General features: G+C 38.7%; 1 protein-coding gene across 2 annotated transcripts in view; it reads right to left on the reverse strand.

Annotated features, from left to right (window-relative positions):
• Positions 1–17569, reverse strand: part of LOC150083704 (suppressor of lurcher protein 1-like) — a 363928-nt gene that overhangs the window by 286002 nt on the left and 60357 nt on the right. The window lies entirely within an intron of this gene.

Genomic DNA, 17569 nt, shown 5'->3' on the forward strand with positions numbered 1-17569 from the left:
TTACCCGCTCCACGCTACTGGTAGTGACATAGTTTTCTCTTGCAACCATACAACAGCACAGCTGATTTATCATCCACCGCAGCCACTGAGTCATTTAACAAGAAATCGGCCGTTTTAGGCATTGCTAAAGAAAAATATTGTAGCGGGAAAGGCAGATCTTAAACGAAAGCTGGAACTTTATGGACGATCTTAACCCCATTTAAATCGACAACTGTTTTCCAGTGATAAAAAATTCCAATTAATGCGACTGCGCAGTGTTGATGTCTTTCGGGTTCCATAACTTTTGTAAATAAGTCTACCTGTTACTATTAGCAGTATACTAATACGTCAAAAGTCACTTGTTTTTTTTTGTGAAAGTGGTAGATACTTGTTTTTCTAGGTTGGGTACTGAACTAGAGCCATGAATACATCGAGAGGTGGTATTCTGAAGGTTGAGGTCCAATCCGTTAGAAAATGTCTTCATTTACATGGCAAAAAGCGAAATGAATTCATGAGTAGATGAAAGGTGAATGTGCGGTGGATTGTCCATCATGAGACTGTGAAAAATTGGAAGACACTTCAGGTGTGGGCTAAGCAATATGTACGATGACCCGAGAGAAGGAAGACCTACCTCAGCCACAGACCCTGCCAATATCACTAAAGTGGAATGGCCAGTCCGACTAATTTTATAACAACTGAAGTAAACATTAGCTAATGGTTTCTTTGCATCATAATGCACGGATTCTTGAGCATGTCTTACATAGCAACTCGATGAGTTCCGAGATCGAAGAAATCTCAAAAGCTCCACAAAAAAGAGTATTCCACATAATTCTTTTTTGGAACTTTGCAGAGAGACTTTTGATCATATTGACAAAGTTGTGATGATGTATGAATGCTGGGTATATCACTATGACCAGGAAACAAAACATCAGCAAACAATGGAAACATTCATCTTCAGAAACCTCAAAAAAGCCAAGGTTCAACTGTTTGCCAACAAGGCCATATTGTCGGTCTTCTGGGGACACTTTATCCTCCCGACCTCTCACTTTCAGACTGCTGAGAAGTAATTAAAGAAGGGGCAGCCTGGTCAGCCCAAAGTGAAGAGTTCTATTCAAGAATCCTCAAAAAGCTTATCCACATATGGAGAAAATATATACCTCTAGAAGGCAGAAAAGAATTAAATTGCCATCCAAGTTTCAAATCCCTGACTGAAATATTTCTAGATGAAGGTAAATAATTATTGATCATCGCTCGTATTCTTGGAGTGGTCTTTGAGGCAACACCATAAATGTTACTTCATGGATTGCATTGGTTTTTATTAGAAGGTAACCACATTCTTCGCCAGCCAATGGAGAATTAGTGGAGTGAACATTTAAGGAACTATTAGTAGATAATTCAAGATGTAGATGTAATCGCCATCGGTCACCAGCAGAGGGTTTTATCAGCAAAGGACAGGCTATGCATGATTGATGCTTAGCCGTGGAAACTGCATCTGTCGATATCCTGGAAATAAGCTATGAATTGGACCTTAATGAACTGTAAGGACTGTTTGTTCTTCTTGGAAAGTCAAAATGCTGTACTCCATTCTCTTATTAACAACACGTAATGAGTTTCTTGTTTACAATTTTCTTGGTCCGACTGTGCGCACTGATTTATCAAGTCACGAGGACAACTAACAATATTACCTTATTGTAAACACAATCGTAACAGAGTTTGGTAATTTGTTGCTTAGCAACAGTACGTTGTTCTGACATCAACAGTAAAATGCGTAGTATTCTTTCTTTGTTACCCTATTATCTATAAATTTTATTCTTTATTTGGAACTCGTGCATCCTCCACCTTCCTTTACATGTTCTGTTCCTTCGACTCATTCTAAGTCTTTCTTTTTCTCTTTTCAATATAGCAGAATTGAATAGATAGCTAAATTACGCACAAACACGTAAAAAGAGAAAAGAAATAAAAATAAATCAATCCTTCTTAGTTTCTTTTTTTCTTTTTTTTTTTAATGCAAAAAAAATGCAAAATTAACAGAAGCAAAAGAGTAATAATAGCAGTATTTGGCATAAATAGTAATAATTCATGATTTATAACAAAAAAGAGCATAAAAGCAACAATATTTATGCACGGTTTCTATTGATCCGGTTTTAGTAAATTTGAAAAGGCTCCACAAGTCCTGAAAAAGTCAAATATAGAATTTTATGAACATCTATTCACTTAGAGTCCGGTTATTACATGCAGACGGACAGAAAATAATAATTGCGATTTTGCATTAGGCCGATTATAATTACATTTAGGATGGCTCAGTAAATCTTTCTAAAAGATCCAAATACCGTCCGGGAGGATATGATGAAGACAATAGGCGCATAACGAAAATCGTTCTGAAAGAGCTAAATAAAAAATTTCATGAAAATCTAGTCAATGGGAGTCCAGTTATTACGTGCGCACCGACGGACGGACAATGAAATACTAATTCTGGATTTCTACTGGTCTAATTTTATTGAAATTTAGGAGGGCTCAAAAAATATTTCTAAACGAGAAAAATGTAATTTTTTATGAAAATCCATCCCGTCCAACAGAAGTCAAGTTATTATATGAGTAGAGATAGGCAAAGACTGAAATAAAGGCAGATAGGCAGGGAAAGAGAAGAAAATAGGAAGACAGAGAGAAAGAAAGAAAAATCACAAAAAAAGGACGAAATAAAACGGAAGATATATAGAAAGGGAGATAGTGTAAGGGGCGGAAAGAAAAACAGGGGTTGAAGAGAAAGAGGAGGACAAGATAAAGAGATTGGTTTGCTTATGTGCTGGAGAAAAACCGTAGCGATAGAAATCATGCACTCGTTGGCTGAAACCGATTAACTTGGCCACACCTGAAGATAGCTGATTAATATTCCTCCATCCAGACGGTATTAGAGCCTGGGCCTGTTCCAAACTTTGTGGAAGCACAGCGACAGTAGCCACCTTGCTAACCGAGATGGCTGATAGAATAAATTATAGACTGAGAAAGAATGATAGATAAAGATACACCGAATGAAACAAAAGCAGATACAAACTGAGATGAAAACAAAAAGAAAGAAAGTAGAGAGAGGAAGGAAGAGAAAGTAAAAGAGAGGGAGGGAGGCGAATTCCTTTTTAAACATCTCAACTTCGGGGTTGTGTAGAGTGCAAGATCTTCATCACCTGCTGCACTAACAGGGGTTACTTTACGACGAATCGGTAAATGTGGCAAGCTAAGTAGCGTTGAACTGAACAAGTTGCCTCTTGCACCAATAGCATTAGCTACTGGCTTCGGTGGAGAACACGCGCACTTTGTCACCCCTGGCAACTGAAGTCTTATTGTGTACGGAGTAGTTCGTGCAGCGGCTAACTGAATAAAACAATGCTACTTCAGATCACCGTTAATTCGCTTTAAGGGCTAACTGGAGAGGAAAACGGTTTCTAGAACTCCACCATTGGGCCCGAGTGGGTGTTTTCGGAAGAGATCAGGTTCAATTTCCTCCTAAAAAAAAAAAAAAAGAAATCTAAATAAATAAAAAATTAAATAGATAAAAAAAAATCAATCAAGACATCCGGCAGGTGGTAGCACCACTGTTGTGCTATCAAACATCTTCGTAATGCACTTTACGTTTTTCTTCTCAAATGTTTAACCGCTGCACTATATTCGCCCTCAGCAGTAAAAATACCCCTAATTCTAATCCCCCCTTGTCCAAACCTTACCAAGTTGAACTAATTCTGGAATAAATTGTTAATTATTCTGCACCCAAGGCAAACAATGGTTAACAATGCACAACCTTGTGAGAAACACGGCGTAAATTTAATTACTGCCTTATCTGTAGTAAAATGAAATGCTGCCTATCGCGGTGGAATCTTTGAGAGCAGCTGTACAGTTAATGGGATCATCCCTCAGCCAAATTTCTATCTGATCGCTCATTGGAAGCGTTTTGAAATTAAAATGAGTTACTCACCTTCCGGAGAATTTATCTCAAATATGTTCTCCGATCGCTTTAAACTCAATATTCATTAAGCTCTCGTGCATAAGTAATGTTAATAATAAACTTTGACAATCCATTAAGAAATGCGAGGCTATGGCACTTGTTCAGTTTGTTTTAGTAAGCGTCAAGGCCAATAAGGCCACCAGGCTACTGTGTATACTACGGTCGGGTGGCGAAAGCTAACAGCTGTCTGAAACCGAGTAATCGATCATTGCTTGATAAGACATTAAGTTTCCAGCGTCACGGACCAAACCAGAACAGGTTTCGTAGAACAGGCTTTAATTAGAAATATCACAGAATCGAGATAAAATATCTCTTGTATGATAAGCCAATCTCGATCACTAGTTGTAATTATTTTTACACTTAATTACATCCAGTGTCATCCATTAATTAGCTTTACACTAGATGTAAACCTAGAAGAGTAGTCAGATTATATGTGATGCTAAGAGAAGAGTCAAGCTGGACCAGTAGTCACCCTCTTCACTCCAACTGGTGTGTGCATCGTCTAATTGAACTTCATGAAATTACACATAAGGCATTATATCTTTATATTAGTTTCACAGAACTTCGGGTTATTGTTTATGCCTAGCGATATCTAATGCGCTCTTACGTTAAGCTCTAAAAGTCAGCAACTTAGGCGATATTGCACTGTATATGTTACGCCTGTAAATTGCACGTGTTCTGTGGTCGATTTGTCTGTTTAATGGACTAAGAAATGGTGTTTCATGGGGCGGGGGCATACTAGCCTTGCCTGAGACCAAGTAACTCAACCATGTTGTTAAAAAGACCCATAAAAATTCTTCGCGTCATTGACGAGATTCCACCTTCCACCCTTGGCCTTTTTCACCTAGCGAAAGGAGAATGGTGCTACCCCCGAGGTTCAATACAAGCGCTGACTTGTGTATCAGGTCGAAGAGGTGTTGGATGTCATGTTGTATGTCTATTTGGAAGGTCCTTGCCTGGTTTTCGAGACTGTGTGGCTTCCTCTTTCCACTGTGTCCAGCATCGATGAACTGTAGATATTTTTAATCCAATTTGTTTAGTTGTATTGTAGGATGATATCAGTCCTCTAAAATGTCTTGCCTTAATTATAGCGCACTTGCCATGTACAAAAGGAGTTGCCTCGGATTTTTTATACTTCTTTATACTGTCTTGAACTAAAATTGTCATTAAGGAGCATTCACATAACTCAAGGAGAGAAGATGAATCAGATTTAATGAATGGTAAACTGTTCGATATTGATCTGTGGGAAAGCTGTAGACTATTGAAAACGAGGAGTGTCTGGTTTTACAGGATTTCTTGTCAAATTCGACAAGGTTTTCAATAGAAAGTAAGTTTAATCGATTGGATATGGAAGGGTGAGGGTTGAAAGTTTCAAAAATTTTGCAATTGTCGAGAAGACCCAAAATTATCTTGCATAAATTATCTGTAAAGATATTAAAAATAATCGCTGAGAAAATATTAAATGGCTCTAAATTTTGCACCCTATCTCGCAATACTTTCCCTGTCCCAGCCTCTCCCTCTTTCTTCTTATAGTAAACGACTCCTAAGTCCACTCCATGTTGCACCAGTTAATGAAATACGGCACATATCCGTTTATTAGATTTCAAGTCGATATCCGGCACCATTTCAAAGGGAAAATCACATCAGAAAAACTGCAGCCACCAAATTACTGATGACATGTTTGCTCTCGTACACATAACCAGAACACCAACGCAGCCTCTCTCTCTCTCTCTCTCTCTCTCTCTCTCTCTCTCTCCATTCAGTATAATGTGGACCATCGGTTGTTATATAAATTAGGCAATTTATTTAGTTAAGTATTCTGAAGGCAGCAACACAAATATGAAAGTTATCTTAAGAGTAATACCACGTTACGCATGCGTGGGAATATAGTTTACGTTTGCTAATTTTTCAAAGAAATCCGTTCACCAAGGTCCGATCAATATCTTTCATTTTGTCACATGACATACACTCAGTGATCACTGAACTGTGACAACCTACCTAATACTGTGTTGGGCCACCGTTCGCACGGATAACAGCCTCTATTCGCCTAGACATTGACTCCACTAGATGTCTGAAGAGGTCAGTAGGGTTTGGCAGCCATGCTGCCTGCAAGGCTTTCCACAATGTTGGAATTGAAGACGGTTGCGTGTCCATAAGGCCGGTGTTCAATTGGATTGAGGTCAGGCGAATTTGGTGGCCAATCAAGATGAGTGAAATCTTCACTGTGTTTCTCGAACTACTTATGTATAGTGCGAGCCCGATGACAAGGCACATTATCTTCTTGGAAGATCTCGTTTCTGTCCGGGAAAAAATACATGGCAGAGAGAACATGGTTTCCGAAGAGCTGCCGGCAGACCACACTAGCGAAACGTTTGTCCATAAGCATCAGAAGGTTCTAGTTCTTGCCAGAAAAACCATATTAAGCAATCACCTGTCTGGATAGTGGGCACCATGCACAATGGGTCCGTGGACTCGTGTTGCTTGCGCCACGCGTCCTCAGGCGTATTGCACCAGGTATTTGAACTCATCCCACCAGCACACTCGTTTCCAGTCCTCCAATTTTCAACCAACTTGTTGGTTGAAAATTGGAGGACTGGAAACGAGAGAGAGTGAATTACCAAAAGAGAGTGTGGTCACGAGAGAGTGTGAATTACAAATTTTTCTTCCGTATTTATGGCTTCAGATCTTGAGACAGTTCAATATGTTCAAGTTTGTATTTTTAGGGTAAAGTGAATTAATCTTTATAATCTTAATATATATTTATATAAAGGTTATTAATTTTCTAATAAATCAGATTTTTTTTCTGACATCTTACATGCAATAGCAATGCAAATAAAAAGACGAATTTCTCTCCTATATTGCTTCAAGACCCAACGCTTCTAATAAAAGCTCTTACGGATTCAAAGGTTGCATTAACAAACAAAACCATTACAATAAAAAAAAAAACGAAAGAGAAGAGAATCGCATTAAAATCCTCGCGGGTTTTGAAAATTTGAGATCTGTCCCAGCCACACATATACAGAAGTGACTGTAGTTTCATTTCAATTGAAGAAAATCAAATTATTGAGCACATATTCAAGTAGTTGGAGATCCCCTGCACAGAGATTGATGAAGCTAACAGAGGAAGTAATTTGGGGTCGCTATATTTTACAGCAAGGCCCTAATAGATTCATCAAAAAACTCTCCATTCGTTTTTCCTCTGCTTTAGAGCCACTGGGACTGCAAAGAAAAACGAAAAAGGAGTAATGAGCGTCGTTTAAGATATGATAGGCATTTTCTTCCACGAAAGTTATTGCTTTTGACAAAGAAAAGATGGTGGGATTACCCAAGCTCAGGCATCAGCTGCAATTGGTATTGGAGGAGATAAAACTTTGCAAAATGTTGAATCTTCTCGGCTGACAATTGTGTTAAGCTTATCACCGGCACATACTTTTTTGTTTATGACTTCATTTTTTTTGTTTCTAGTCTCGAACTGATGGCGTTTATAATTCTCGAATATCTCTGAATAAAACAGTAACACCAAAACATTTCTCCTTCTTAATACAACAAAAAAATATTTTAAAAAAGAAATATACGATGCGTTCTACGCTTTAAGCCGGTTTATTAAAGGCGCTTACGTTTCGAGGAAGATTAATCATCTCATCATCAGAGTGCTGACCTAACAAAGTTTCGCAACATCATATTAGGTGAAATTCTTATTTAATTTAATGATTAATACTTCCCCACCCAAAACATACATAAACTAGTTTGGTTGTCTCTTTTCTGGATATAAAAAAGAAAAAAGCTGACTTTCTCTTCAAAGGATGTTGAGTTTGGTGACAGAATAAAAATAGAACCACAAAGCTTCACAAACTTGGGCAAACACACTCCATTTTCCCAAAGCGTTTCGCAGTCACCATGTTGCTGCCTCCAGACACTTCTTGTCAAAGACATCTGTTTCATCATCAGTAGAAACTTTTACAGTTGAGAAGAAAATGTTCCAGTATCAAAAGGGAAAAAGAATTGATTATTACTCGCGGTAATTTTTGCATAAGACGCCAAATTCATCCGCGTTATAAAGGACTAGCTACGCTATTCTGCTGATTTTAAAACATTTTTTAAAATTCAAGATGGCGCTTTAGAAAGAAACACGACAGCGATGAATACATGTACCTCAAATACTACACGTTATTCTGAAGTACAGAGGCAAGATATTCGGATTGTTTTAAGTCTGTTTTATTTTTCTTTTAGTGCAAATACTGCAGTGGACAAAAAAAATCAGTTCTGTTCCCCAAAATCAAAAAGAAGCATATGTTCTGCGGGATATTAACTTCTAAAGATAATAGATGCGTTGCAGACAAGCTTCAGACCGATCTGTGATATCCACAGGAGAGGCGAATGCATCAGCTTTTAAGCTCGGTGTATAAGCAGCCAACATCGATCTTTCAAAAATTGCTGAAGAGACACAAGCAGGAACGCCTGCATCTTTCCCACGCACAAATTCGTGGAATTCGGGTCGATTACTGACAACCAGGGAGAGTTGCGAACCCTATTCTAGTAAGGGCTAGTTGAAGTGAAACAGAATGAGAAGACATTAATGACTCCTGCATCGATCAGAACTTCCAACGTGGTGTAACTGTTAATTCGCTTTTGGCAGATGGTTAAGGGACAGTAGTGGGGAAACTGCTAACGTATGACCTGAAACTGTCTCCAAGATGTCACCGTGGGAAAATAAGAAGATGGATTGACGATACTTTGGACTGCAAGATAATAGTGTACAAGGTGTGAGGTGTTCGATATGGGTTGTGAAGATTTTCTATCATTTTAGACAACTTGAGAATACTTAAGAGGCCTGTGAAGTTTTTATTATGATTAGCATTACTATTAGCCATACTTGCATAGTGCAAGAAGGCCAAAGACTTTTTCCTTCACTACCAAAAGTAAAATTATATGAAAAAAGAAAATACCTATGTGTTTCCCTCCCATCACGAATCCAGCTTGCTTTCGAATTTCGCCAGGCTGTCAGCCTCAACCACCCATGGCTAAATCAACAACTCACTGGCTAAAAGAAAGCTTCTTGCAATCCAGTCTAAACTGAATTTGAATTTATGGCTGCTAGTTCTGGATTTCTCTATAACAATGAGAATTCCACCTTCATTCATTTTACTAAGCGCTCTCAGAGTCTTATAAACCTCAATCAGGTTACCTATGAGGTAAAAGGTGCCTGGTTGTCAAGCTCTTCAGCCCATAATCGGAGTCTTTCTTCATACGGTCATCCTTCTGCCGATTTCACCATTTGAGTTGCCCATCTCTGGACCCTTTCAAGAAGCTCGATGCCTTTTTATTTCAGATGAGGTCTTCATATTTGAACAGAGTGTTCCACATGTGGTCTTACAATTGCCTTGTACAGTGGGATTATGACCTCCCTATCTCTACAGGACAGTGTTCGATAAATCATCGACAGGCTTTCCTAGCCACCTGTTTAGAAAACTTCATATCTGCCCGTATCGTAACTCCCAGATCCCTTTCCTCCTCCACTGTTTTTAATTCAACCCCAAGTATATAATTTATTTTGGGGTTGCCATTTCACCTTGCATTTATCAGCATTAAAACATATCTGCAACTTTTCTGACCATTTCTGCAGCCTCTTCAAGTCATCCTGAAGGACCGCTGCTTGGCACTGGTCATTAACAACTCTCTCAATCTTTACGTCATCTGCAAATTCTGACATCACGCCCTTTATCCCATCGTTGATGTCATTTATTAAATGATTTATTGCATGCTTCTATTTGTATATAGAGACTATTCAAAATAAATGTAGCTATATTAGTCATCACAGCCCGGATAATCGTGAAGAAGTGAAAACAACAGTGGTCGCAGAACCAATCCTTGTACTCCACGTCTAAAATTAGACCAATCTGAACAGTAACTATTAATTTGTGCCTCCTGACCTGCAGCCACTCTGAGAGCTGTGAGACCAGCATGTTCCAGCGTATACAGTAACCCCTCACGAGAGACTGAGTAAAATTCCTTGCTGAAATCCAAATAAACCATGTCGAAATTGTTCCCTACATCCAGCTCACGAGTAGGTTTGTCAAAATAGCTTACCAGGTTAGTTAAACACGATTTTCCCTTAACAAAAACTATGTCCTTCAGAGCCATTTCTATCTAAATGTCACTGGATTGCACTTTTATTAATCATTGCCTCTAAGATTTTCCCTACCACTAAAGTAAGACTAACTGGTCTCTAGTTACCAACTTCGCTCTTAAAACCGCCTGTATGTGTTGGTGATACGTTGGCACTTCTGCAATCCAAAGAAATCTCTCTCTCTCAAATCCAACGATGCCCTCATAATTAATGGTTCAACACACTATCTTGCCTCCTCCCTCAAAATTATTATGCATATGAGATCAACTCCAGGAGCCTTAGTTGCCTTTAGGCTCGAAAGATTTGATTTTCTAATAAACAGACATCTGTAATTTGGAAATCACTAATTTATTTAACTCAGCCTCACTCGCACAGCTTCTCCTCAGCATGAAGGATCTTTCGGCAGTAAAGACCAATGCCGACTAGGTTCATTCATCAGGTGGCGTATCTAAAACTTTCTGTCGCCAATTACACTAGGGTCCGATCTCATTCCTTTTCTTCTCCTTTTATTAACATAAATGAACTGTCCTCTTTCTTTTCTCTCTTAATCAATGATTTCTTGTAATTCTTGTAACGCCTTATCCCTTCTAGCAAAGTTTCTGCATATATCATTGAAAAAACCTCATGATCTGTCATGGTAGTATGTCTGCACTGCTCAAAGAATTTTCTATCTGACTGCACAATTACCCCAGGCCTTTGTCATTCTCCACTACCCTGAGTACAGCGCTCACGTGAGTAGCACGTTGGTAGGATCGCCGTCCTCACCTCATCAAGTGGATGCACTGCCTTCGATTTTATATGTTTCCTAAGTAACAGCATAATCCCTCCTCCCTTCCTATGCTCTCTGTCCTTTCTGTACACATTGTACTTCCCAAATGCTGAAACGTTGTACAAAACGATGCACAACACTTCATGAATTCATAAAAAGGTTTCCTAATATATACAAATTAATCCATTTTATCTTTAATAACAAACATTTTAACTCCAGCAGATTTCGGTATTACATGAAAAACTGAGCCCATCCATCTACTGAATAAACCTCCATCTAATAACATTCTCACATGACTTTCCACCCACTCCATAACTTCTACGATACACCCCCGGAAGTTGCACAGTTCCAGAATATTTTTCATTTTTCCCCTTCTTTTTTCCTCCCTGTCTGGAGTGACATCGAAAACTCATGAGCCATCCTCCTTGGACCTAAGCCAACTCTCTACTGAGATCGCATTCATGCTTCCATTTTTACTTAATACAATTATGAGATGAAAGGTAATTTGTAATCGCCAGAGAGTATGTGTGCATTGGCAGACAAGTTCCAAAAGCCATTTTTTTATCATAATATTCGTTACTGTTATCTCCAAACTTTGATGCAGCTAATAAATATTTATATATTCTTCCAGAACAGAATGTGTGGGTTATCAGACCCCCCATCCCCCTTCTTTTTGTTCTTTGTGTTTGATCGCATGGACGAAACACAAAGATCGCTTAATATTTATCGGTTGAATAATCTTATGGAGTAAAGTTACTAATTTGTGTACTTTACACTAGGTGACGCTGTGAAACTCATCGATGAAGACTCGGGTATTACGAAAACACCTTTAAGCCTTATTAGCCTTAGCTAATGCTGTTTGTACCATTATCACCGGTGTGGTATTAATTCATTACCCTCAATCTTCTAAATATAATTTGCATACAACATCCTGTTCCATTAAGAGATTAACTGACGACAGGAATTATAAAATATGGACAGATTTGTGATCAATTCATGGAATTATCGATATAACTAACCCCGGGGGCTCACATCTGGTGAGTATGGGCTTGGCAAACCCAGGGTCCTGAGCTGGATATCATCATTCTTCTCTTTCTTGGTGGTTCCTTTCTACTTCTCTCTCTCTCTCAATTTTTTTTTTTTTTTTTTTTTTTTTTTTGGCTGGTGCAGCATAAGCCTCAGGCTTCCTTGTACCATGTGGCTAATAATAATAATAATAATAATATTATTATTATTAATTTAATAACTGTCAATATAAGTCCCTCAGAGAGATTACCATTATCATGCACAAATATCTAGAACAAAAATTAAAAAAGACACCAACCCTTTTGTAGTTGTTGTAGGGATTTAGGGGCATCAGCGATTAAGGACATGTTGCTCCGAATATGTCTGTAAATTGCGTGTTCTGTGGTCGATTTTCTGTTTGCTGGATGAAAAACCTGAGTTTTCAGGAGGAAAACCACGCTACCCTCGCCTGAGACCGGCTAAATCAGCCACGTTGGGAAACAGGCCCATAAAAATTACTCACCTCATTGATGGGACTCGAACTGAGGTCTTTTTCACCCGATGTATGGAGGACGGCAATTCTACCAACTGTGCTACACACCAGGGCTACCTTCTGTGACAGATTAGTTTGGATCATGAGGTTTGTCATAGACATTCTTCAGGGATGACAGCTACGGCTTGCTAATTGGGAGGTGAACACACTGATGGTGACACTTCAGTCAAGATGTCTCAATGACGTGAGGAATTTTTATTGACCTTTTTCACAACGTGGCTGAGTTAGTCGGTCTCAGTCGAGCGTAGCATGCTTTTCTCTTCCGGAAACTCGGGTTTTTCATCCAGTGAATAGAAAATCAACCACAGAACACGCAATTTACAGACAGTATACGCGGAGCAATATGGTCTTAGTTGCTGATACTCCTAAACCCTACTACAACAAGAACAACAGCAACCAAATTCTCTGCTTGCACCTTCACCATGGTGGGATTGTTATAACCCTGGGTATAACCCCCATGTGCAAGTAATAAAATATGGCACCGCCCAGAATTAAACCAATGTAAGCAGGGGTCCATGTGTGACATCTATACCACACAGAGGAATGCTGCTCCTCTATGCTACCAGGTAATATTAGGTGATAGATGACTCATCATGGGGTGAAATACCACCACTTTGCTTATTGAAGTCATAAAGTGGTAAAACCCATGTTTAGTTTCCTGAGCAAATCTCCAACAACTTCCCATCTCTTCCAACATACAGTATGCATGAGATTGTGATGGACATCATGGCGTGATCCAATAATCTTTGCATTTCAACGTCGAAAACGGTTTACTTAGGTCAGTCGCTTGATAGTCCACCGAAATTAACCTATTGGCCTGGTCAGCACCATACATAACGTTTCCTCTGGTTGGAGAAGTCTGGGTTTGATTCCCCTCGAGAGGGGAGGAATTTCTAAAGTCTTCTTCAATCATGGCAGTAGTTAGTCGATATCTCAAGAGGAGAGAGTAGAGTTCTTCCAGGTTTTTCATCCCACACAATATGCAAACTGGCTTGTGAGCACACAAACTTTTACAGACATAATACGCTTATGGTTATGAGCAATAAGCGTTGCCTCTACTCTGTCAGAAAGTGGCTGGAGGGAATGGCGTGTTAACGAGCGCAGACCAAGTTGAGAAAAATTCTATCCGATTAATTCAGAATTTTCGATAAACTACTGATAAAACAAAACTAAAATCGAAATTAATTCGAATAAAATTTTCTTTTATTTTTCGTGCTTTGTGCACGAGACAAATTAAAGATACTTTTGTGCACGAGACAAATTAAAGATACTTTTGTCAGTTGCAATTACACATTGGCATTGTTACGTCACTCAGCGTAAGCGCCACCTTCCATCTAGTTAATGTCTCGCTATGAAAATAATATTATTTAGCGGTTATCTTTCTAATTACGTCATTTCTCACGAGAACAATTATTTCGGTAAAGCGCAGGATTGTAATCCGGGGAGCTTCTTAAGTAAGATGTGATGCGATGGAGTTGAATTAGAGTAAACTGTGCGGGGAAATGAGTACATTTGGAGATGATCTGAAGAGTATGCCAGATCGCATTTAGATGTGAGGAGAACGAAGGGGTGGGTTGCCTGCCATCATAATGCGGGTACTCCGTGGCAAGATTCGAAATAAAATTAGAAACGATTGCGGTTAATTACCTGGATAGAACTAAAGTCGTCTGCTAGGGTTCCGACTTGCTCATGCGCTTTATTAGAAACTTAGTTCTTGTCGGTGGCAACGTGTGTTGGCGATTAACAGTCACAATTATTGGCCACCGAATATTACGAGAAATCAGAATGGCAGCCCACAGAAAACTGATAACATCCTCTCTTCGAAATACATGCATTTTTATCTCTATCATGCTTTATTTTTTTCTTTTGCTTTGTCACTCATGCTAGTACTGAGGTTCATAATTTCTTTTCTGTATATCATACTCCCTCTCTGTCTCTTTCATCTCCTCTCACTCTTTCGGTTTCTCACACGCAATCTTTCTCTGATACTCTTTTAACAACGGCGCCGTGTGCATTTATTCAGTCATGTGCCAAAAACCCTACAACGATAACTCATGCTTACTCTCTCCCTTTCTTTCTCTCACTGTATTGCTTATATGATTTCTTCATCGTTGTCGCTCTCTCTCGATCTTATGCAATCCTATCCTCTTCTCCGTCTCTTTAGTTCCCACTACCTTTTTAATAATCACTCCCACGCTTTCCCAAGTTATATAATGCTCTCATGATTTCTCTCCTTCAGGTCTTCACTCTCTCCCATTATTCATCTCTGTCTATCCCTCATGTTCCCGCTAATATTTTATCTTCTACATGCTTTCTCGCTCATGATTCCTCTGTCTCTCTCCTTTCTCGTTCATGATTCCTCTGTCTCTCTTGCTTTCTCGATCATGATTCCTGTCTCCTTTCTCGTTCATGATTCCTGTCTCTTTCCTTTCTCACCCATGATTCCTCTCCCTTTCATGCTTTATCGGTCTGATTTCAGTCTTTCTCATGCTTTATGACTTCAGTCTTTCTCATGCTTTATCGGTCTGATATTTGTCTTTCTCATTCTTTCTCGTTCATGATCTCTCTCTCTCTCTCTTTCTCTCTCCTTCATACTTTATCGGTCTCTGTCTTTCTAGTTCATGATTCCTCTCTCTGCCTCTCTCTCTCTCTCTCTCTCTCTCTCTTTCTCGCCCACGATTTCTATTTCATTCTTTCTCGTTTATGATTTCATTTCTGTCGCTCTTTTTCTTTCTCGCTCATGATTCTCCCTCCTCTCTCTCTCTCTCTCTCTCTCTCTCTCTCTCTCTCTCTCTCTCTCTCTCTCTCTCTCTCTCTCTCTCTCTCTCATGCTTTCTAGCTCATGATTCCTTTCTGTTTCTCTCTCATGCTTTCACGTTCATGATTTCTCTCCTTCATGCTTTATCGCTCTGATTTCTGCCTTTTCATTCTTTCTGGTTCATGATTCCTCTCTGCCTCTCTGTTATTGTTCGCCCATGATTTCTATCTCATTCGTTCTCGCCCATTATTCCTGTCTCTTTCATGCTTCCTCTTTCTCTCATTCAATCTTACCCTCTGTCCCTCTCATTCTAGCTTTCTCTCTATCTCTTCTTTTCTTGTCGCCATTTCACTGTGTCCACCTCTTCCAATTTTTCTCATGCTCTGTCATGTGCCCTCTCCTTTATGCTTTCTCTCCACCTTATGTTTTCTCCTTTCTGTGATTTTTCGTGATCTTGGCCCTCATGGGTAGCACAGTTGGTAGAATCGCCTTCCTCTCCCACACCGGGTTGTAAAGACCTGAGTTCGAGTCTCGTACGAGAAGAAATTTTATGGGCCTTTTTTACAACTGAGTTAGTCAGTTTCAGGCGAGGGGTAGCCTGATTTTTTCTCCCAGAAACTCGGATTTTTCGACAAGCAGACAGAAAATCAACCTCAAAACACGCGCAATTTACAGACCCCATACACAAAGTAATATGGCATTAGTCGCTAATGCTCCTAAAACCTTACTACAATCATGATTTCTCTCTCTCTCTCTCTCTCTCTCTCTCTTACTCCCACTTTCGCTCTCTTCTTCTTCTGTCTGTCTTTATACCTTATGCAAACCTATTTGACTCTAAAGTCAAACATTAGTGTAGTAAAAAAAAAATGTCGTCTAGTTTTCACCTTACAGCAGAACGAAGTGTCTCTGGGAGCACGGTTATATCCTCGTTCATGTGTTATTCATTGACTATTAGCATGCACGCCCTCTCTCTCTTGTGGAATGCATTTTAAATTGCTATGGCACTTAGTACGAGCTAATTTCACAATAATGAACTTTTAAAATACAAACTTAGCTACGTCTTTGAGTTTAATCGTCATGAAAGGAGTGAGAGAGAGAGAGAACAGCCCATTTTAAAATTCAACGACTACGTAAGATTCTTTTAAGCTGGAGTACACCTACCTGTCGTTGAAAATTACGCCATACTTTTATTTCAGGGCGCCACCATAACGTGCACTTGGGATGATGCCAGATAAAACCAGTTCGTGGATGAAGGTATTTGTAAGCGGCGCGCCATTTAATTATGTTACAGAAACTTAACTTTGCCATGGCTACAAAGAACATTAACAGGAACCAAAGGAAGAAAAACACGAACAACTTTTACAGCAAACCACCCTTTACCTGTTTCATTTTCAACAAAGATATTAAATATACATTAACCACCTGTTGCTTTCACGATGAATGATTCCTTAACATCATGCAGGATCTCGACTACAAATGATTTCGTCAACCTCTTCGGTGTTGATAAGAAAAGTGTTTTGAATTTTTTAACGTTCATCTGCAAAGGGAATCCTCCGAAATGGTTAATGGTCCTCCTCAACAATCCTCAAACAGAGTATGTGCCAGTGGTCTTTTAAAAACTGGTTTTACAATTTTTCCGTTTGCTACTTATTTTGGACCCTACTGTACATTATCGATAAAATATTATTCCGCGCACGCACATAGTAGTGAGAAAACACCAGATGCATCCAGTAAACTAATATTCAAGAAGTAATCATCTTCAAAATGAATATTTATTAAGTAAATAAGAGAATTTAAACTCAACTGGGGGCTCTAATTTAGGCAAATCACGTGAACGCAACACCTGTCCACTTGACGCAGTCTTTAGAAAATGGAGCTGTTCGCTATCATAACACCCGCGTGTACCAAGAAAAGAATTTATTTTCTAAATATTAAAATTATATAATACTGATATAAAAATAGATTACAGCCATTTGAAGAAATTATTCTAAGTTCCTCCTTAGAATGTATTCTTTACAAGACAAATTATTGCGTCGTCCCCCCTCCTGTAGGAGAATTGCATCCTGTTGCTTTAAGAAACAACACACACGTGGAATCGATAATGTTAATATTATTCTGAGTGACGATTTCAAGTTTCTTAATTCTAAATTAAATTTTAAGATTTCTAATTCTAAATTAAATGTTATCTTAATTGACTTTAATTATTCTAATTAAAGTATTCTATTCTAAATTATTCTAATTCTAAATTACTCTAATTATTCTGTTGTAAACTATTCTAATTAATTGTTCTATTCTAAGTTATTCGAATTCTAATCAATTATTCTATTCGATTAAAGTCAATTAAGATATTTATAATTAGAAAACTTTTAGAATTTGGAATTAGA

The sequence above is a fragment of the Mastigoproctus giganteus genome, chromosome 7 (genome assembly GCF_048544385.1).
Source record: "Mastigoproctus giganteus isolate SK-2022 chromosome 7, ASM4854438v1, whole genome shotgun sequence".
NCBI classification, from domain to species: domain Eukaryota; kingdom Metazoa; phylum Arthropoda; class Arachnida; order Uropygi; family Thelyphonidae; genus Mastigoproctus; species Mastigoproctus giganteus.